The sequence below is a fragment of the Euprymna scolopes genome, chromosome 5 (assembly GCF_053919585.1).
Source record: "Euprymna scolopes isolate OS-2025 chromosome 5, ASM5391958v1, whole genome shotgun sequence".
Lineage (NCBI taxonomy): Eukaryota > Metazoa > Mollusca > Cephalopoda > Sepiida > Sepiolidae > Euprymna > Euprymna scolopes.
In genome coordinates this window covers 113854060-113877330 of record NC_136486.1, presented here as the reverse complement: position 1 = coordinate 113877330, position 23271 = coordinate 113854060, and the positions used below count along the sequence as shown (strand labels likewise).

Sequence of the window (23271 nt, the reverse complement as noted above, 5' to 3'; positions counted from 1 at the left end):
GTTTTTTGTATTTTTTTTTTTCAGATGTACATATGTTGACGCTACTACATACAGTGTAGATGTTATTGGCGCCAGTATTCAACAGAGGATTTTTAGATAGATTGAAAAAGTGGGAGGTAGAAGGGGGAAGGGGAAAGACAGAGGAAAGGAAGTTTTGTTGTTTTTTTTTTAATTTAAAAAAAAAAAATGCAAAAACAACAAAAAATAAAAATAAAATGATAAAAGTTTGAGTCCACATCTGTTTTCAACTAAGATTTAAAGACGAAAAGATCTGGTATCCTCAACTCCCTTTCTTTTAGGGATTTGTTTTTATGGAGGGGAACTGTTGTTGATAACATTTTCATTTATTTTTGTGTTGCCTCATGCAAGTTCATTTTATTCTTTTTTTTATATATATAATTTTGCTTAGTTATTGTTTTCTCAAATTTGTTTTAGGAAAAAAATATGAAACAAAGTTTTTTTTTTATAAACAAACAAAAACAAGATACATACAAATATTTTTTGCTGTCGTTTGGGATAAATTTATGTGTGTGTATATTTTTTTTTTAATTTCTTTTCTTTTTTTTTCTGTGGTCGAAGAGGATCAGAAATTCAACTTGAACAGATGCTTTAAGTTTATGGGTTTTCTTTTTTAAAAAAATCTCTTGGAGAGTGGAGGTGTCATGTCTCTTGTTTTTTTGTTTTTTTTTTTCCTGTTTTTTTTTTATGTAAATGTCAGTGTTTTTATTTTTGCTTTCTTACCAATTCAAATCTTAACCTTTTCCCGAAATCAACGTGGAAGTTAGAAAAAAAACAAATATAATAATAATAATAATAATAGCATGGAGTTATGTAAATAAATTTTGTTGTTTTTCTTTCTTTGTTGTTTTTTTAAGATTTTGTTTGTTTGTTTTTTTTTCTTTTTCACAACTTTCCTTCTGGTGTAAAGGAATATTGAGATTAAAAAAACAAACAAAAAAAAAAAACAACGAACACCTTCCTTGTTTAGGGTTGGTTAAGCAGCAGGCCCAAGTTAGAAATTCCCATTGCAAGCCAGGGAAGGGGATGGTTTCCTCACACCAAAAATTAATTTGGCAAATAGTCCTTAAGCATACCTAAAAAAAAAATAAAATAAATAAAACTTTAAATATTATACAAAAATAAAAATTACTGCTGTATTTAAAAAAAAAAAAAAATAAATAAATTAAAAAAAAAAAAATATTTAGGATTATTTCTATTATGAAAAATACTTCTAGCCAACCAGCTAGGGATTTTTATCCTCGGCTCTCTCAAATCAACAGAGATTAGACCATTCCAGCAATGACCTGGTCCCAGTTAATTGTGGTGTAATGCTGGTTCTGTGCGGTTCTAGGAGGTCTGGCCTCCCAAGCTTTGCCTTCTCTCACTGAGAAGGGGTAAGGTTATTGTTAATCGCCTGAGTTGCCCTTACCGGGGAATGCAGACTGGGCAGGCCGGGCACTTTTTTGCAGATCAGAACAACTCTCCTAATTAAATACCCTTCTAACCACTACTTAATATTACAGGGTTTCCAGACCTTAAATCTGTTATATAAAAGGTGGTTTTTAGTATGAATGTCCAGCTGAAAGTTAGAAAATAGACAAGACACACCCACGGTGCCTGAGTACGGACATATTTGTGAGAGGACACAGGAAGTAAATTAGTTTGGACATGTCAATGGTTTTACTATTTATTTATATTTGCTTTTTTTATTTAAGGCACAACAAATAAACGTCACGGCATAATTACCTCTGCCATCTGTGATATTTAGAGATGACAAATTGCTTCTGCTGTTTTTTTTTGTTTGTTTGTTCCCCCCCCCCCAAAAAAAAAAATATTTGAAAAATAAATAAACAATTTTATTTTTTTGTAGGTTTAGGGAGAATATTTTTAAAAAATCATAAATAAATAAGTCCAAACATGAAAAAAAAAAAAAAAAAAATGTTCAAAATAGACAATTTTTTTTTTTTTTTTAAATGGTAAATGTTTTTTTGTAAATGTTATTTTTGTATAGTAAATCTTTCCCAATAAATAAATCGACTTTTATTAACTTTGCGTTATTCCTTCCTCTCGCGTGTTTGTTCAGGTTTTTCATATAAAAGCGAAACTAAATCGAAAGCGAAGTCAGCTTCTTGGTCTTTCATGTCGGAACGTCCAGAAAGCAATTAGCTTTGATTAATGTGAGGGGAAACCCCTCATATCAGACAATTGCTATTCATTTGGACACTCCCTTCTTGTGGGGAGCTGGTTTTCTCCACAACATCGTGGGGAAACAAATGAAACGGTGGAAAGCAGAACTAGCCTCCAGTCAATGTTCCTTTATGCAAGTCAACTTTTTGATTGACATCGCTACATTTGAACGCTTTTTACTTCCTATGGCTTCGTAGCATAGTGGTAAAAGTTAACGTTTTCTGTCACTTTCTTTTCCACCTTCGCGTCATGGATTCGAGCCTCCCTCCCTACTAAAACATTTTTTTTGTTGTGCTAAATACACAACTACAAACACCCGGGCACCATGGGGTACCCCTGCTAGTCTATTATATAGATCTTACCTGTCTGCTTAAATGTATGTATGTCTGCCTAAAACTTTCGACAGAAGCGACGGATTTTCACGCAATCTGTATTTTTTTTTAAGTTCGACCCTTCAGACGACACATGTTGAAACATTGGCTAAAAACATTAATTCCTTTACTCTCAACTGGGCACTTTTCTACAGGAAGGGGTTGCTTTTTTTTGCCGATATTTTCAAAAGTCATCCCCTCTTTTCGATTGCATTAGCCTTAATTTAAACCTTTGCCACTTCTGAATGTGCGATGGACGCAACAGCAAAGACGTCATTTTTTTTTTTTTACATGTTCTTTTCCTATTTTGCAGCATGGGTTCAAGCCTGCTTGCCTACTATCACTTTCTTTTCTTTCTTTTTCTTTTTGCTCAACACACACCTCCAAACACCCGGGCATCGCCAGACACTCAGGCTAGTGAAAAATAAAATATGGGAGTTCACCAAAATACATTAAAAAGAGAAATTCATGAGTTGAGAACCATAAGCAATCCTCAGTATATTGTTTTATAATAGGCATGACTTTACGTCCTGTATTGGATAAATATAAAACCTTTAAAATTGAATAGATAGACAAAATTTACTACATATGTATAAGAAACAAAAAATGTCGACACATGGTCTGCTTAGTAATTTTTCAAACTAACAATATTTTCGTATCTGGCCATGCAATAGTTTATAATCATTATTATATCAATATTTACTTTACTATACTCGCCAAAGTCAAAACCTATGCCCCCTACCATCCATCATTCTTCAACAATGTCTCTGGTGGTTTGTATATGCAGCTCATCAACTAGATGAAGAACTCATCTGGAAGGTCCTTCTCCCCCACACTGCCTTGTTGGCACAAACATATCTTGGGCAGCTGAAGACCTCGGTGACAACAATTAAGGTCAATCTGGCGGTACTAATAGGCCCATAACCAGTTGATCTCTGGCGCTGAAATTGGGAGTGGCTAGCCATTTCCTGCGACCTGGCCCAAGATCATCAAAACTGGACTGTGATGGTTCAAGATGTAGTTCGCGTTCAGGGGGGAGCCAGCTCAGTCGAACTTGGATGATAGCCACTACAAGTACAAGTACCCATTATTCTAAAACCTGATGACAATATTTTATTATTTGGAATTTTCAAGTTTTATTGGAATTCTATTCGATTTTGAATTGTAAAATGATCATCCAAGCTCGACTTGTTAAATATAAAATTATGGCTTGAAAATATTCTAAAACTAAGGGGGAGGGGATTTTTTCTTTGATTATCATCTTTAAAGTGAGTTTTTCATGATTTTGACATGCTAAGATGATCAAGTTGTAATATGCGGGGAAGCAGTCCTTCATCAGTGTGTTTCACAGATGGGAACTCTTTGTGGAAATCTTGCTTGACACTGAGCACACATAGATAGAAAGGCAAGTTTTTTTCTTTGTTGTGGCAGATGAGATATTGCTGTGAATATTTCACAATGAGGAAGCAGAGAATGGAGTTAAGTCGAGCACCTCCTACGATAGAGTAGAGAGAGACTAGCAGTGTCTCTTCCATGAGAAAGGAGCTGTAAGAATACATTCCTATACTAGATTTCAAAATCAATTCTGAATTTTGTCACGACAATGAAGAATGCTCTTTTAAATGCATTTTAATAATATAAGTTACGTATTTGTAATCATTTGCTATTGAGCACTCACTCAAATGTTTCAATTATAATAATAATAATGATAATAATGATTCCTTATTGGTTATGTTTGACTGTTCTATGACATAGCAAAATGCTTGGGAATTATTCAATACCAAGACACAATGCCTATTATAAAGATTCTTTGACTCGTTTGTTTTACAGCATATCTGGGATAGATTTGAAATCAAAGTTGTTACTGTCGTCAAAATACACTATCTCAAGCCAAGAGCCATGCCACATATTAACTTTTTTTATGCTATTTAATGCCAACATTAGGCAATACCTACAACATAATCATGATGACACACCTGTTCCTCTTAGATCGCCAAAGTTAAGCAACGTTGAATCTGGTAAGTACCATTTGGGAATACCAGGCGCTGTATATAGGAGGACGATGAAACTTTGTGAATAAAAAATACATGAAGATGCCTTTATATAGTACTTTGGTATAAACTGCTAATTCACATGTATTGACATAACAGAGAAACCACTCCATGGGCAAAAGTTCTGTTCTTAATCATGTGGTGAAGTTCTTCAGAGAGAGAAAGAGAGAGTATGCAATTTGCTTTGTTATCTCAACATTTGAGACCATTTTATCAAAAAACATAGATTATTTTTTTAACTGTAAAACTTCAAAGGATGAAGCAACATTTTATTTGCATTTGAAAAGTTATTACTATTGGCAAGCACATAAACAGATATTTTTTTCTGAAATAGACACGACAAAATGTTGGCTTGAATAGGAAATACTGAAATCAGAGTTGAGTAGGTAATGCACACATATAAAAAGCACCCAGTGATTTATAGATGTAATAAGATATTTGAACTGCGACATAAATAGGTGAATCACTGGCTCACTTAACAACTTACATACAAGCGACTGAGTACCACTTTTGAATTTAATACTCCCATGAAACTTCCTTCTTTGGAGGAAGCTGGTTAAACCTGCTTTAGGGTTCATGCTGCAGTTTCTTTTTTTTTTTTTTTTCTACACCTAACAACTAACCTCTTAGCTGATCATCAACATTTCCTAATCTCCCTACATATACATACTAATATACCTATATCATAATACCTATACATACTAATATACCTATATCATAATACCTATACATACTAATATACCTATATCATAATACCTATACATACTAATATACCTATATCATAATACCTATACATACTAATATACCTATATCATAATACTAATTGGAAACAATTGACTATCGTTGCATAGGAGGTAAATAGCAAATCTTGTTTGTTATTAGCCACAAAAATTCACATGACGACATGCATTGCATATTGATGACACTGACATGATTAAATTTCGAATTCTAAAATAACGGCTTATAGTGAGCTCACCAAATAAGTGATGATTGTATATGAAGATGTGAGGTGATAAGATGTTGAGAACAACAATTTACATACACATGATTACATCTAAGCCCGTATCTTCACATTTGAGCGTCTATAAAACAAAGAAAATGCTGTCAAGGCAAAAATGAATTAGGCAGTGAGTGGAGTGATAATATTAACGACACCAGAGAAAATTGATTATTGTATTTTTTAAATATTGTTTTTTTTTATATATGGAAGGTGCACAGCTTCGTGCATGAACCAGCTGGGATCAAAGTGTAGTATCTGTTCCGGCAGATACTGCAAGCAAAGACCATATGTGGGGGAAACCCCCACATATAAGACCTTAGTCAATGTAGGGGCAACCCTTGATACCAATTGTCACTATCCAGCTCCCCTACTCCCCGGGAAGCTAGTCCCCACTTCCCCTTCACTCCTCACATTAAAAATCGGCTTTGTGCCTAATTTGCTTGGTGGGGGAGCAAATAAATACCCAGTGCATGAAGCCACTTAAGAGCTAATCATAACCGTAAAAAGGGATCGCTTCAAAACAAATCAGACCTGGAAAAAAAAACAACAAAAAAAACACCACTAGTATTCAATCTGTTGGACACCAAATAGGTTATCCAAAAGTAAATTCTTGAAGAGTCCAATAGGGAAGAAAGGGATTACAAAACTGGCTGACAAGAAAGTCTCCCCCTAACAAAAATTTGGAAAAGAAACAAAGATATTGAGGTTATGAACAAGTGGTTTTTACTGAGAAGTTTTACCTTAGTGGAATAATGTCTCGGAGATTTATGTTTGTCTTTCTTTTAGACAATTTTTTGTTTTTGTTGTGACATATTCGATCCTTTTGTGCAATTAAAACTGAAATACAATTGGCATTGTTAAAAGATTCACTGGAAAGATTTCAATAGTGAATTTAATTATGCTGTAGGCATTGCTTCAGCATTAAATAGCATGAAACAGGTTGATATGCGTTACACCTATTGGCTTCTCAGATAATGTATTTTGACAACAGTAATGACTTTAATTTATAATCTACCACTAATATGATGAAAAACAGACGAATGCCAATCAAAGAATATAATCGGCATTATGTATTAGTATTGAATAATTCCCAAGCATTTTCTTGTCACAGAACAGTCAAACATAACCAATAAGGAATCATTATTATTATTATTATTCATAAGAATAGTTAAACCATTCTATGAGACAAGCCTAAAAATCATTAATCTTATTTTAATACAAATAAAAAGTAAATTCAGTTTGAAATCATTACTTATGTGTTCCCGTATACTTTCTTCCAAACAAGAGCAGATTTAGACACAAGGTCGGTTTTTGATATAGAGAAAATCAAACTCACCAAAGAGAGGTAACTCTGGATTGAGACAGAAATAAAAATTGCATCAGTCTAGAAATATTTCTGCATTATTAAACAAAGGTAGAAAAGATGAAGAACAGTATAAGAACAGATCCCACACCAAAAACATTAGAACGGATTTGTTTTTTTTTTTTTGTTTTTTTACACGGTGGTCACCACTTATCAAGGCCCGGAAGCCACTCAGGGATAAGGGTTATTGCAAGTACAGTACGTTAGTGTGGAGATTTAATGAAGTGTTTACTTAAGGGGGCGGTTCATTAGGAATTTGTTTACGTTGGACTTGAAGACATCCAGGTGGGAAGCAGGCAGACGGAACAGAGTTCCACAGGCGTGCAGTTCTAAGAAAGAAGCTTTGTTCATGGAATCTACGTTTTGATTTAGGCACAGATAAAGAGTGGGGAAAATTTTGACAGTGGATTAAGCTAGATAGGTGATACCCACACCTAGCCAAAAGGCCAATAAAAACAGAGTACTATTTGTGTGTTATTTCCTGTACTTATCTTACTTTTAACTGATCTTCCCAATTCAATGTTTTAAAATAAAAATTGTAAAGAACACATTTAATCTTAATATACAATACAGATAAATTTCTGATAAATGTTTCACCCAAAACTGCCCTCTTAATTCATGATATATCTTTTATCTTTCAAACTGAGAATGTCAGGTTTAGGCATGCATTTTAAACATGTTTAAAATAATTTCCATTCAGCAGTACAGATTCTAACAAATCTTTTTGCTTTGGTTACAAAATAAATAAATAAATAAAAGCAAAAAAAAAAAAAAAAAAAAAGAGAGAAAACATTATTCCTAAGTCTAAAAATCAACAATGGGAGATAACTCTCAAATTTAAAAATGTGTAAACAAGGTACAAAAAATAACTTGACTGCATCCCGGCCAACACCAAATAGATACAGTTGTAAAAAAAAGAAAGTGTCTAGAATAAAAGCCCTCCCCCTGATACCCCTTTCTTATAGGCCATGGGTCACACATTACCAATTCTTAGCAAAAAAAAATCCTCAGGACAGAAATAAAACTATTAGTAGCATATATGTTAATCTCCTTACACACACACACACATATATATATATATCATACAAAATCAGTATTAGGTAAGCAGGTGTTCTCTAAGTTTTAGCAAGTAGATGTAAATTGAAGCAAGAACTATGTCAACAAAAGTTTAAAATATCCAAATAAAGGATTGCTAACTTCAGCCTTTCCATTTTTTTTTTTTACTTGATGGCTTTAGCACCAAGTGAACCATGATCCTAATCTTATCTTCAGAGAAAAACGAATAAAAAAATATATCCTGTCTTCAATAACTAGATTAAATAATATTATTTAGAAACACAATATAAAAATATAACCTTTCAAAATCTTGTTACCGAGTTTTATTTTCAACTAGCATGGGTGCCCGGCATTGCCCGGGTGTTTGTCGGTGTAAAAGAAAAAAGTTTTGGGAGGCAGGTAGGCTTGAACCCGAAGCCTTGAGGCGAAGGTGGAAAAGAAAGTGTGAAAAAGTCTGATACCTTACCGCTCGGCCCCGACTGGACAGAAAGTGAAAAGTGTTCTAATTTAACAATTAAAAAGTTAAGTGACAGGTGGGTAAATTTAATGAGGTCCAACCTCACGTGATAGGGGAAACTTACCTTGGCTGAAGGCCAGTTTCTGCATTTCCCCCCAAAGATGTTGGGGAAAACCACCTCCCCATAAAAAGGGGAGTGTCCAAATGAATAACAATTGTCTGATATGACGGGTTTTGGCAGCATTGATCAAAGTTGATTGCTTTTCTGAACCTCCTGGCACGAGTGCCAGGTACATGACTGTTTGGATTCAGTTTTCCTTATCTACAGAAAAGCCAAATAAACATGCGGAGACTAAGAAATACTGCGAAAAAGTCGCCCAAATAAAAGATACACACGACCTCCTTACGTAAATCTAAGATATTATAATCTAGGTAGTATATAAAAAGTTCTAAGAAAGTGATCCCCCCCCCATCGAGTGCCTCACCCCAAACACAAAATGTGCACATACTAACACACATTTTGCCACATATATATATATATTGATATAGCATTGTTCGGGAGTTTTTACTTTCATTTCTGTTTCAATTTTGCATTATATTTGTTTTATTTATGAGCTTACCAATTCTTACAGTAAATTTTGATAATTAAATTTCCAATCGAACTGAAACGTAAGTAAATTTGTTATTCTAATATTCGGTAATAATTTATATCTGTTGCGAAAGTTTTTGGAAAAATGGTTGGATCTATCAATACAAAATCCACAGTATCGATATAAACCTCAATACATAAAATAAAATTGTTGTTATTTAGAGACTGATTTTTTGTTATTGTTGTTGTGAAGCATATTGATATTTGAGAAGCTAATTAAGTTTGTTGCCATTTGTTTCATGATTTGCTAATCACAAAAGTAATGATACAAAGGAATGTGGTTGCATTTACATTGTTCAACTCACAAAAAATATCTATTAACCATCAACATGGTTCAATAAGTGCTTTGATGTCCTACTGGTACTACCAGATCAGGCTCTCTGAAAAACTGATTTCCTGACTAAAATGCATGACACACAAATGTTATTGTTTTTCTTTCTCTTTTATACAACTCAACCATGTTCTGCAAAGCCGAAAAACAAAAACAACAGCCCCCCCTCTCTTTTTCTTCTTCCTACCCCACTAACTTCCTGACTCAAAACGCACCAAATAATAACATTATAACCTTTGCAAGGCTCCACCAATGAGTAACTATTTAAAGATATAAACCACTTGAAGCATAGAACCTTTTTCAGAATTGCGGGATTCACCATTGAATAACCCAAACTCGGTTGATAAGCCAGAACAAAAGAAGATTAGCCTAACAATAATTATCACCCTGTCGATATCAGAACCTCTGCAGAGGGTAAAAGCCTCTCAATGAGGCCACCTGTTATGCTGTGATGTCTGAGGATGGGATCCTGATGGCTGAACAGCTGATGACTATGGAAATAAAAGGTTATTAACTGCAACACTCAACTTTGGCCCTTACTTGGAGTTGATGGGAGGTTAGAAAGGCCCTATCTGATCCATCGGCTAGTCATGCGAGCTCTACTATATACAACTCATACTAAAACACAGAACTACCCCCTCCCAATCCATCACTAATACACGATTAAACTACTCAACTATATAGTAGAAAGTGATGGCAGAGAGTCAATCAGAAGGGAAGACACAAGCTAGACAACAGTCAAACACCTGAAAGTGAGTCAATACTTGGATAAAGCAATTGATGGTCTGCAAGGGCTTGATGCTTTTGAGTAGCCTATCCATATAGCCCAGACATATTGAGGCGAATTGGTTTCCCCCTCAACATGTCCCAATATTAAGACTCTTGGGCGGGTGGGGAGCATGAACAATGAATAACAAAAAAAATAAAAACCTATGAATAGAAGTATGGCATGATTTTAAACCTATGAATAACTTTAAAAAATTCAAGAGAAAATATGAAGCAATAGATGATGAGACACTCCACTCAAAATTCTTCATGCTGGAATCACTAAAGAAGGAGATTCCACTTACTAAATTATCTCCTTTCAAAATTCAAAAAATAATATTGCAAAAAATTAACCCTAAATCAGTAAAGAAACTATGCGATGTCACTTTATTGGTAGAAGTGAATAAAAAAAGAAAAAGAAAAAAAAGACATCGAATTATTACTCGATATGAAAACCTTTGACGAAATAGAAATAAAAGTATATTCACATGAAGGGCTAAAAAAAGGGGTGAAAAGGAGCCAAAAATTAATCCTTTGCTCAATAGAGGAGATAAAAACTGCATTAAAAGACCGAGGAGTTATTGAAGTAAAAAGAGTCACAATTAAAAAAAAAAAAGAAGGCAAACAGATTGAAACAAGAACATATATGAACTCACTTTCAAAAGCTCAATAATACCCAAAGAATTAAAGATTGGATATACAATGGAGACAGTGGAACAATATATCTCCCCCTCCACTTAGATGTTTCAAATGCTTGAAATTTAGGCACAGTCAAGATGAATGTAGAGGAAACCCAACATATGGAAGATGTGGGGAGAAAAAACCTAACCAAGAGAGCAAAGACTGTACCAAACAATTGAATTGTGTGAATTGCCAACATACCCAACTTACTCTAGAGAGTGTAATATATGAAAAAAAGAAAGAAATTATGGAAGTTACAGGAGAAATATCTTATTCTCAGAAGCCAAAAAAATTGTAGAAGATTATATCAGAAGACAAATCTACACTGGTGTTGTGCTAATCCTCCAAATTTCAAATGACTATGAAACAAAATACAAAGAACTTATTAATAAAATAATAAAACTTGAACTCAAATATTTGCCAAGATTTTGTACAGAAATTAAAATGAGCCATACTAAAAACATTGAAACATATAAACAACCAGAACAAACAAGTAAAAATATTACTTATTTCACACCCGCTATTCAACTCGAAAGATTATTCCAAAATACAGCAAAGTCTCCAAAACAAACTGTGCCAACCCTAACACAAGATGCACCAAAACCTAAGGGCAGTCCAAGTGAACTAAACATGACCAATAAGCACTTGGAAAGAAATTATGAAAAAGACTCCCTCACAGAATGCGAACATCCTGAGCGACACAAAACTGTGAAAACAATAGAAATAAATAAGAAACCCTTCCCCACACTAAACACGTTTGAGGGATTAGGAAATATGGACTGGGATGATCAAACTGAAGAACAAAAATCCCACCAAGGACACTCAAGAAAAGAAAACAGAAGCGAAGGAATATAAAAAAAAAAATAAAAAAAAAAAAAAAAGCAACCGCCATCGATATCAATCAATAAAACAAGCAGCACTGTAAACATAATTGTAAATGACCAAATCTTCCAAACTAGTTCACATGAAACAAAAGAAAAACACAAATCAGAAAAAAATTCAAAGTTCAGGAACAGAATCCTCAAATATCCAGAATAATTAAAAAAGATGACAAATAATATAATCCAGTGGAATTGTCATGGTTTAAAGGCAAACCTAAATGAACTCACCATTCTACTCGATAAACTACTCCCAGTAGTAGTCTGTCTCCAAGAAACCTTTATGAAATCAGATGATAAAACAAAAATAAAAAAAAAACTACAGTCAATATAACCATGTACACAATACTGGACTCAGATCCTCTGGAGGTACATCAATTCTTATTAGAAACATATCCCAAAGTCAAATACAGCTGAATACAAAACTGCAATAAAAGCAACACTTCACAAAACTATCAACATTTGCTCGCTATACATACCTTCCAATGAAAGCATCAGAGACAGATTTGAACAAACTAATACAGCAACTTCCAAAGCCATATATGGGAGATTCAAACAGCCATAAAGAGATATGGGGAAGTGAAAAAAAAAAAAAAAGAAAGCAAAAGGGGCAAAACTATAGAAAACCTAATAAATAACAAAAAACCTATATCTGTTTAATAATAAAATACACACTTATTTACACCCAGGAACTGGTACATTCACATCAATTGATTTAACATTGTGTGATCCAACACTTGCTTTAGATTACAAATAGAATGTACTAGAAGATTCATATGGAAGTGATCACTTTCCCCATTATACTTGAAAATAATGATCCAATGACAGAAAACAAAATACCTCACTGTAACCTATAGAAGGCTGATAAGGAGAAATTCTAAAATTTATCAGGAAATAATTCAAATTAAAATAATATACCATTTTACCAATACACTCTATAATATTGCTGAGGAATGCATTTCAAAAAGCTCTACCTCCCCAAAACAAATCTTTGGTTTGATGAAAAATGCAAAGTAGCGGTCAGAACTCATTGAGCTATACTAAGAAAATTCAAAAAAGAACCAACTAAAGAAAATCTCAATAAATATCAAAACAGTAGAGCTAAAGCTCGCAAAACCATTAAAGAATCGAAGCGAACAACATGAAAATCTATACATCAAAAATAAATACAAAAAGTAAAAAGGTTTGGAACATGATCTGAAAAATTTCAGGAAAAAATAACACTACTAAAATAACAACCCTACTAAACACCTGACATAAAATAGCAAAAAAAAAAATTACTAGCAAGAAAGAAATGGTAGATTGTCTTGCTGAAACTTTTGCAAAAAATGTCTCCTCCAAAAAACACGAACAAAAAATTCCAAATTATTAAGGAAAAAATAAAAAGGGTAAAACTCCAGTTTCAGAAGAAATTTTACAAAAAAATACAACCAGCCATTCTCTAAAAATGAATTGAAAATATCCCTAAGCAAAGCTCATGACTAAGCTGTCGGCCCTAACCAAATTCACTATCAATTTATAAAACAACTTTCTGATACATCTACATACTACCTACTGCAAACATTCAATGATATTTGGGAAAGTGGCAACATCCCTGAAATATGAAGGCAGACCACACCGTGATCCCCATACCTAAATTATCAAAAGACTCTACAAATCTCATGAATTACTAACCTATAGCACTCACTAGCTGTATTTCCAAAGTAATGGAAAGAATGATTAACCACAGACTAGTATGGTACCTTGAGACAAATAATCTGATTACAGATTATCAGTCAGGATTAATTAAGGGACAAAAGAAGTCCCATGGATCACCTGATTCAGCTAGAAACCTTCAGAGAAGCCTTTATCAAGAAAAAACATCTTACAGCAGCCTTTTTTAATATAAAAAAAGACTGACACAGCATGGAGGCATGGCATAATAAAAGATTTACAGGAGCTAGGATTAAAAGGCAGAATGCCAATTTTTATCACAAACTTTCTAAATACAATAATAGACAATTTAATGTACGACTGGGTGATACCTTATCTATTAATAAAAAAACAACAGAGATACCACAAGGAAGTATGCTGGTTGTCACCCTTTTTAGCATCAAAATAAATAACATTGTTAAAAATATAAATGTAGGAAAAGAATGTGCTCTCCATGTGGATGATTTCCTGATCTGTTATAGATCGCCATTCATAACTCTTGTCTGAACAAAATAAACGAATGGACAACAGAAAATGGGTTTAAATTTTCAAAAGAAAAAACAAAAGCCATCCATTTCTGCCAAATCAGGAAAATGCACCATGACCCAATAATGAAACTGGACAATGAAATTATACCTATAGTTGATCTATGGATGCAGACAAAGACCTAATAATTAAATTAGATCAAGTAAAGATATATCCCATAGCAGACGACAAAAATAGGCGAACAATTCAAGGGGCACCGGTTTTCGACCTTGACATTGCCGTTAGTTGTTTCTAAACAGGTCAAATAGCAGACATATCCGAATGTTCGTGAGCAAGATTTTTTAAAAATATATTTACAAAACTTTTAAAGATTTAAAAGAAAGTATATATTTACAAAATATTTTAATATTAAATATTTACAAAACTTTTAAGGATTAAAAAAAACATTTTCTATTTACACAAAACTTTTTATGTAAGTAACAAAACGAACGTAAATGTAACAAAATATATTCAAACAAATGGGTGTCTTTCTGAGTGCGTTTTTTAAATATATTTACAGAACTTTAATAAAACTAATAATATTAATTATAATTATAATAAAAATTAAAAAAATAAAATGAATGACCTATATTAATTGCAAAACATTAGAAACTGAAATTTTCGGACGCTAAACTTACTTGCACTTAATTTGTCTTTATGGAGAAGTAAGCAAATAGTAAGTTTTTTTTTGTTTTTGTTTTTAAATAAAAATAATTATTAAAAGATTTGTATCTTGTGATACTACACTTCATCTTTATAAAAATAAAAGTTATAAAAGATATGTGAATAAAATATATTTTTTAAAATCTCGATTGTTTATACTTGTGATTTTATTATGCATAAAAATTGCCTCAGTTTAGAAGGATTTCTCCTTCACTGACCACCTACATACATCGCACTTTAAATAAATATTGAATTGTATTAAAAACGCACGAAGATATAAACACACATACTGTACATAAAAATCTTGGTTGAAAAAATCCGAACAAGTCAGTTATTTTATATTTGTTTCTGCCATAAAAAGTTTGGTTATAATAAATTTATTTCAATTTTTTTTTAAATTATGTATTTTTTAATTGACATCATCCGAAATTCTCAGTTATAACCTCGGTTTATTTATTTGGTATTATTTTACGACCTGCCCCAGCATAGTATAAACGCCCCAACCACCCCCTGTTAAGAACGGCTTTCGGAATAAACACCTCCCAACCTCCCCAATGGCTCTTGAGGTTGGGGGTGTTTATTCCAAAAGCCGTTCTTAACAGAGGGAGGTTGGAGTGTTTATAATATGCTGAGGCACGTCGTAAAAATTTACTATTATTTATATTATTATTATTAATAGTTTCCTTGAAAGTTCTGTAAATATATATAAAAAGAATGTACTCAGAAAGACACCCATTTATTTAAATATATTTTGTTTAAATACGTTCGTTTTATTACTTATATTAAAAAGTTTTGTGTAAATAGAAAAAAGTTTGTATTTTTTAATCCTTAAAAGTTTTGTAAATATTTAATATTAAAGAAAATATTTTGTAAGTATATATTTTTTCTTTTAAATCTTTAAAAGTTTTGTAAATATATTTTTTAAAAATCTTGCTCGCGAACATTCGAATATGTCTGCTATTTGACCTGTTTACAAGTTTAGAAACAACTAACAACAATGTCAAGGTCGAAAACCGGTGCCCCTTGAATTGTTCGCCTATTTTTGTCATCTGCTACGGGGTATCTAATCTTTACTTGATCCATTAAATTATACAGATCCCTTGTCAGATCAAAGCTGGATTATGGATGCCATATTTATGGATCTGCAAGAAAGTCTTACATAAAGGAAATTAGACAATACATCACCAAGGGCTAAGATTGGCTCTAGGAGCCTTCCGTACCTCCTAAATGGAAAGCTTATATGTAGAAACAGATAAACCCCCATTAGAAGAGAAAAACTAGGACCTGAAAATAAGCTGCCTAAATCTATATAATAAAAAATTTTTTAAAGGACATATTCACTCATATAGACCCAAGTACCCTCCTCAAATATGAAAAAAGTTGAAAATTAAAATAAATAAATAAAAAAAGTATCTTAATTAATATAGACACTAAACACCAGATACCTGGATGCATAAAACTTATAATTTATATAGCTATATAACCAAAATTGACAAAAACAAAAGACTTTGGCATTAAATGACCAATAAGGTTGATATGGCGTAAAACCAACCAACCAACATCATATTTTTCAGCACCCACAAGCTTGTTTTTTTTTTTTTTTTTTTTTTTCAAAAGACTATATCTTCTGATTAAAAGTAAATTTGTTTCTAATCATAATTTGAAATATTTTTTAATTTCTATAAAATTGATTGCTGTTATATATATATACATATATATATTATACCAGATGAAATAAATGTTAAAGTGATTTTCAAAATACAATTTTTTATTACAAGAAAATTGAATGAAGCCTACTTTACCAACTATTGCCATTTCCTATCATGCAATCATTCCATATTTAAGTTTTTTTGCTCGTTTTGCAAACAATATAATAATAATAATAATCACATGGTTATACATAAAATATGTTCGTCTTTGCACATTTTCCCTTTGTCACATTTTCTTTTCAAAAGAGTTTTTTCCTTAAAATAAACATAAAAAAAACCTACTTCTGCTTCAGTACAAACTGAATTTTTTTTTGTTCTGTATATGAATTGTAAACCCCTTACAAAGTTGAAAGAGTTTTATGCTGGTCAACACTGGCACCATCAAAGTTTGTCCAGCAATTTAAAAATAGAATGGCCTATTTATTATTTAATGACAATGCTTAATCCTTCTAAATTCTTATCACTGGAAGAATAATCAGGTTGGATATAGTATGTAATTAATTAAATTGATTGGAATTAATTTAAAAAAAAAAAAAGACCAGGAATTTTCATATTTTACTGGCTAGGCAGAATATAATCTTGACTTTTTCAAATGTAATACTATTTAGGTCTAACTTCTGGAACGATTGATTTTTCTTTATAGGTAAGATATATTTAAAATAAAATAATTGGCATTATTTTAATACAAGAAAATGAAAAAAAAATTTTTCAAAGTCTATTCTGGTTTGTAAAATACATTGAATAACTACACCAGGTGCTGTACACATGATTTCATTGGGAGTTTCCGGTCTCCAAACATCAGATGTTGATGTCCAGAAGAACCAGTTGATATTAATCATAACTTGAATATGCAGGTTTCTTTGTGTGTAAATTGTGTAATCTGCTACAAGTGAAAACTGCAGGCTGTACATTCTGTGTTCAAGTTCCGTTAGGACTATGAAGTTGTTTTCATTAATTCCTTTGGAAGAAAGATAGGAAACAACTTTTACTTCTCCCAGCTGGGAGTGAAATAAGAGGATAGAATAGATTCTCAAGCCTTGGTAGTACCTTTTTTTTTTCAAGAAGCAAGCTGCATGAGATCTGATTCAACAGGAGAGACACACTACTATAATTAAAAACTAATCAAACAATTTTTTTTAGTTTTTTTTTTTAATTAGCTCAACTATTTTAACTACGAGAGACCATATGCATAACTTTCAATAATAAATGAAAAGTTTATTTTTCTCAAAAAGAAAATTATCTAAAAAAAATATAGATAAATAAAAAATAAATTAAACTATGGCACTATAGTATTGTACATATTTAGAAATGTTGCAGATATTATTCTTACAGCATTCACCTTGGTCAAATAAAGTCACCTTCTTCTCTGGCCTGCACCACATTCCAAACCATCGTGGCCCATGTGCAGCATTCCTGATCAAGGCCAAATAAGATGGTTAATAAATCATTATTCCATCGTTAAAAGCAAACCACTTGTGAGATCAGACTTCTTTGAAGATTGTTGCCCACTGATACACGTACGCCACTCAAGCAGAGATGTAGAGAAGATTACATCGTAAATTAGTTCCCTCTTGCTTCATATCTGAAATATCAAAGAGCTCACTGCATTTCAGACTTCAGATAGACATGTTAGTGGAAAACAGTGGTTGGTACATAGTTGTCTTGCCAGCAATGTAGAATGGCAACAGTGTCAAAGACTTCCAATTTCTACCGATTGACCACCCTCATTGGCCATGTCTTAAAGCTACATAGGAGGATCTACAGGATAATAGATTGATAGACACACCTCTTAGTTGATACTGAAATTTCTCGACATCCCCAGAGAACCACAAATTAGATTAAACAACCCCAACTAAACGATCTATCAGCTCTGTGCACTGCCCAGATGGAACAACAGTATATTAGAGGTATATGAATAACGTGTCTTCTAAAACAGTGCCATTCAGAGACTAGTTTCTCAGCCTCAGGAAAGACCAAGAAGGAAAGAATCTTTGTCGTTAATGTGTCTTTTTATTTTGTGTATCATATCAAAGTAAATATAAAAAACTTTGAATGAATTGTCTTTTCAGCAGTTCAATTTAGCTGACAGATAAAAGGAACATGTTTAGCATAACACTATATGGTGTGAATCAAGCTCCACACCTTTCTAAATATAAACAAATTCTCAATAATATTTTTAATTTCAAAAATCCAAAACAATTCACATTTCTTAAAAACAAAAAAACTATATATTTATAGATTTAATATAAAAATGAATAGTTAAAAATTAACAGCACGAACATAAATCCTTTTTCATCCCATTATAATATGACATACAAATTAATTTAGAAACAATGTGCAGTAGAACCCCAAGATATGGTGGCCCTAGGATACGGGGTTTTTAGGTTACGATGTGGAATACAATGTTTTTTCAGACCCTGGTTGTGGTATTTGCCCCGCCTTACTGTGTTATTCATAATGTTATTTGATTACATACATGTGTATTCTATACTGTACTGTATTTTGTTGCTAATTTTTAATGCTGTAATGCTTACTGTAGTGCTATTTTATGATGATTGAATACACATTGTGCAAATACGTATATTTAACGTATGTTCTTTTCCTGTTAGTAATGAATGTATCCCTCCCCCCCAAAAAAATAAATAAATAAACTCAAACTGCAAATAAGTTTATAAACAAAATCTACAATTTCCATATTCTGTTTTTATCAAAAAAATTTTTTAATTTTGGTCATAAAATACTAAACAAGGATTAGTTAAAAACAAAAAACTTAACTTTTGTATAAAAAAAAAAAAAAAAAAAAAAAAAAAAAAAAAAAAAAGAATAGCGCTTATTTCCAAACATTCCTTTAAATTTCGTTTTCACATTTTTAATTTGTATGAAAATAGTTATGTATTGTGCGGATTCATCAAATTGAAACCGTACATTTAGTTTATTCCGTTCAAAGAAATATGAATATATATGAAAATAAATGTTTTGTTTACATTTGCAATGTTGAGGTCACAAGGTAATATCGTATACAGTGCTAATCTAAATCAGTTCCCGTCAACGGCTAGAGTGAATTGGAGTGCTACGAGTACACTAAATCTAACACTTATCTTTCACATGATGTTGGCACAAAATTAAAACAGTTTTGCAGATGCTGCTATTATCATTTTCTTTTTTTTTTTTTTTTTTGCTACTTCATATTTTGTCAGGTTTTTGGATTGCCATGGACAATTTCTTTCAGCACAGATTTTTTGAGTTGTTGCACTCACCACTTATATAAGTTTATGCTCAAATTATCATATGGTAAAAAGGATTTCTAATAGTGTGCCTAATGGATAAATGAACAATATCTATTATTTCAGCTTTAAATTAATTTGCCATATTTGTACAGATTGTTGTTAAATTATTTCTAAAAAAAAAAAAAAAAAAAAAAAAAAAAAAAAAAGAAAAGAAAAAAAAAACCCTGGAGATAGTAAATTTGGTATTTTCACATATTTTCTTTGCCCATTCTAGGTGGGGCAGAATGCCCATTTTAGATGTTGGCATTTGTTGGACCACTTTATGAAATTGACTTCCAAAGTAAATTTGCATACTTTATATTCATTTATAATCTATGATTGTCTCAGAATAGAGAAAGAGGTGGAAAGAAGGACAATCTATGCACTTAACAATGAAAATACTGTTACAAACTTGAATATGACAGACCAACAGTCTTTTATAGAAATGTGTGAACTAATATTATGAGTCCATTTGGTATAATTGTAAGACTTTACTTATTGAGTCGGAAGATAGGGTTTAATACTCAGCAGAGTCATACATACCAGAGACTTAAGAAATAGTACTTTCCTCTTGCTAAACACTCAGCAATATAAGGTGAGGATCAAAGGTAAATGGAGCAATTCTAGACAAGGAGTTTTGCCCTTCCCTAAAGTTTGGTGCAGCAGCTAATTAAAATGGAAGATTTTGAGTCATCCTCAAAAGCCTAGTTAAACACTTACTAGCAGACAGGAGATTAGGCACAAGGTTAAGTGTGGGTTCGAGAAAAGTGTTTCTATGGAACAAACTGGGCTAACCAACGTTTTCAGTTCACGGCCTTAGCCACCTCATTCACCCTTTATAACATCATCCATTTTCAAATATATATATATATACACTCGGGTTTTTTTATATTCAAAAGTAATGGACTAATGAATTCAACGAGGTTGTTAGATAGTGCTCAATAAAAAAAAAAAATTATTCATTGAACTTTTGAATAGTCAAGTCGCTGCCTGATGATATCTGTTGTTTGATTGAAACAAGTGGCTATTTGTAGCAGCGGGATGTGAGCATGTTTATATAACAATAAACAAGTATATATATATATATATATATATCATCCATTTTCAAATATATATATCATCCATTTTCAAATATATATATATATATGTATATATCATCCATTTTCAAATATATATATATATATATATGTATATATCATCCATTTTCAAATATATATATATGTATATATCATCCATTTTCAAATATATATATATATATGTATATATCATCCATTTTCAAATATATATATATATATGTATATATCATCCATTTTCAAATATATATATATATATATATATATGTATATATCATCCATTTTCAAATATATATATACACTTGTGCCCGATATTATTCATACCCCCCCTTGAAAATTGAGTTTATTATGTGTAACTTTGTAAGAATTTATTGTTTACGTCCATATTGATACATATTCTTAATAGACCTCTTCTGATCATTTTCGTAATTTTAAAATCTCGGGATACTTGTAATAAAAGAAATATACAGCTATTTATAAAATCTGCAATGTTCAAAAATAATCATACCCCCTTATTTTTTCAGTATTAATCGAGTTTCTGACTGTTTGTTTCCTGTTTGATTCCTGTTTTGAATGCTTTTATACAACCTTTGATTAGTTTCATTTCGTTTTTTGCATTTTTCAGAAATTAAAATGATATCAACTGAAAACCAATAAAAGAATAACAATTATTAGAATGGGGAAGAAAAAAGAGCTTAGTAATGATCTTAGGACTAAAATTGTGAATTCACATAAGGATGGTTTAGGTTACAAGTCAATTTCCAAGAAATTTGAGGTCCCTACAGCAACAGTACAGAGCATCATCAAAAAATTCCAGAGCCACCACACAACAAACAACTTGATTGGTAGAGGAAGGAAAAGGAAACTGTCTGCTAGAGCCACCAAGAATATTGTAAGAAGTGTTAATGCAAATCCAACCACCACTACTAAGGACATTTTAGAAAATCTGGAGTCTTCTGGCATAAAAATATCAAGGCAAACATTGCAAAGGACTGTGCATGAAAATGGTCTGAAAGGAAGAAGACCAAGAAGGACTCCATTGCACACCGGAAAACACCTTGCAGCACGTATAAAGTTTGCTAGGACCCATGTGAATTCTCCAAAGTCCGTTTTCTCAACTATTTTGTGGACTGACGAAACAATTGAATTGTTTGGCCATATGGATGCTTCTTACGTTTGGAGGAAGAAAGGAGAAGCTTACAACCCAAAGAACACCATACCCACGGTGAAACATGGTGGTGGTAGGCTAATGTTTTGGGGGTCCTTTTCGGCTAGTGGTCCAGGTAGTTTCGTCAAGATAGATGGAACCATGAAGAAGGAGCAATATTTGGAGATACTCCAGAAAAACATTAGACAGGATGCGGAGAAGCTTTATTTAGGACCAAACTGGGTCCTTCAACAGGATAATGATCCAAAACATACTGCCAAAATAGTCAAGAAATGGTTTGAGGATAATCAAATTAATGTTTTGAAATGGCCTAGCCAGAGTCCCGACCTGAACCCTATCGAAAACCTCTTGCACATATTGAAAACTGAGGTTAAAAAGCGGAAACCTAGAAATTTGAGGGATTTGGAGAACTACTGCATTGAAGAATGGTCAAAAATCAGTGTTGATTCTTGTAAAAACCTTGTTGATAAATATCCAAAACGGTTACAGTCAGTTATTAAGAATAAAGGGCATGCTATAGACTAGTAGTAAGAGAGGTATGAATAATTTTGAACTAGTGCCATTATTGTTTTTCTTTGTATAATGTTTCAAACTTGCATAATTTATTTATTTGTTGAGTTTAAATTAAATGCTTATGCTTGATTTATTGTTTGAAATCCCTTTAATATTGTCTACCTTCTGGTTTGAGCAATATTCTTATAGAAAGCTCAAAGATCCGAGGGGTATGAATAATATCGGGCACAAGTGTATATATATATATGTATATATCATCCATTTTCAAATATATATATATATATATATATATATATCATCCATTTTCAAATATATATCTATATATCTATAAAAGTGAACGTGTCTGTCTGTCTGTGTGTCTGTCTGTCTGTGTACATTTCCCTATGCAATAACTGTCAATTTTTAGTCTATAGACTCGAAATTTGAAATACCGGGTACTGAGATTTGGGAAAATCGATGTGACGGGTGTCAGCCAGAAATTTGGCTGTTAAGTGGTCAAATTTCAACGATTTGACCTTTAAGAACTCTACCAAACTCCTGACAATTTGGGGTCTAGACACTTGAAATTTTAGATATAGGTTCCTTGAACATGGATCTAACTTAATAAAGTGATTTGAGCCCGAAACAATAAATTTTAAGGGGTCATAATAGGGGTCAAAGTTTTAAAAAATTACCCATTTTTTTTTGTTTTTTTTTGCTTTTTTTGTACAGCATACACCTCCAAACACCCGAGCAAGGGGTCAAAGTTAACCGATTTGACCTTTGAGAATTCTACCAAACTCCTCCGCCAATTGTGGGTCTAAACACTTGAAATTTTAGATATAGGTTCCTTGGACATGGATATAACTTAATAACTTGATTTGAGTCCAAAAC

General features: G+C 32.2%; 1 protein-coding gene across 24 annotated transcripts in view; it reads right to left on the bottom strand.

Annotated features, from left to right (window-relative positions):
* Positions 1-695: 695 nt before the first annotated feature.
* LOC145276958 (casein kinase I-like) overlaps positions 696-23271 on the bottom strand; it is a 464141-nt gene continuing 441565 nt past the window's right edge. For 18 of the 24 annotated variants that reach the window (XR_013868063.1, XM_080128484.1, XM_080128477.1 and 15 more), the window contains one exon: positions 946-1094. The gene's annotated coding sequence lies outside the window, so the exon portion shown is untranslated. Of the gene's footprint in view, positions 1095-23271 lie in introns of all 24 variants that reach the window. The other 6 variants (XR_013868064.1, XM_080128500.1, XM_080128498.1 and 3 more) reach the window with 1 other exon arrangement.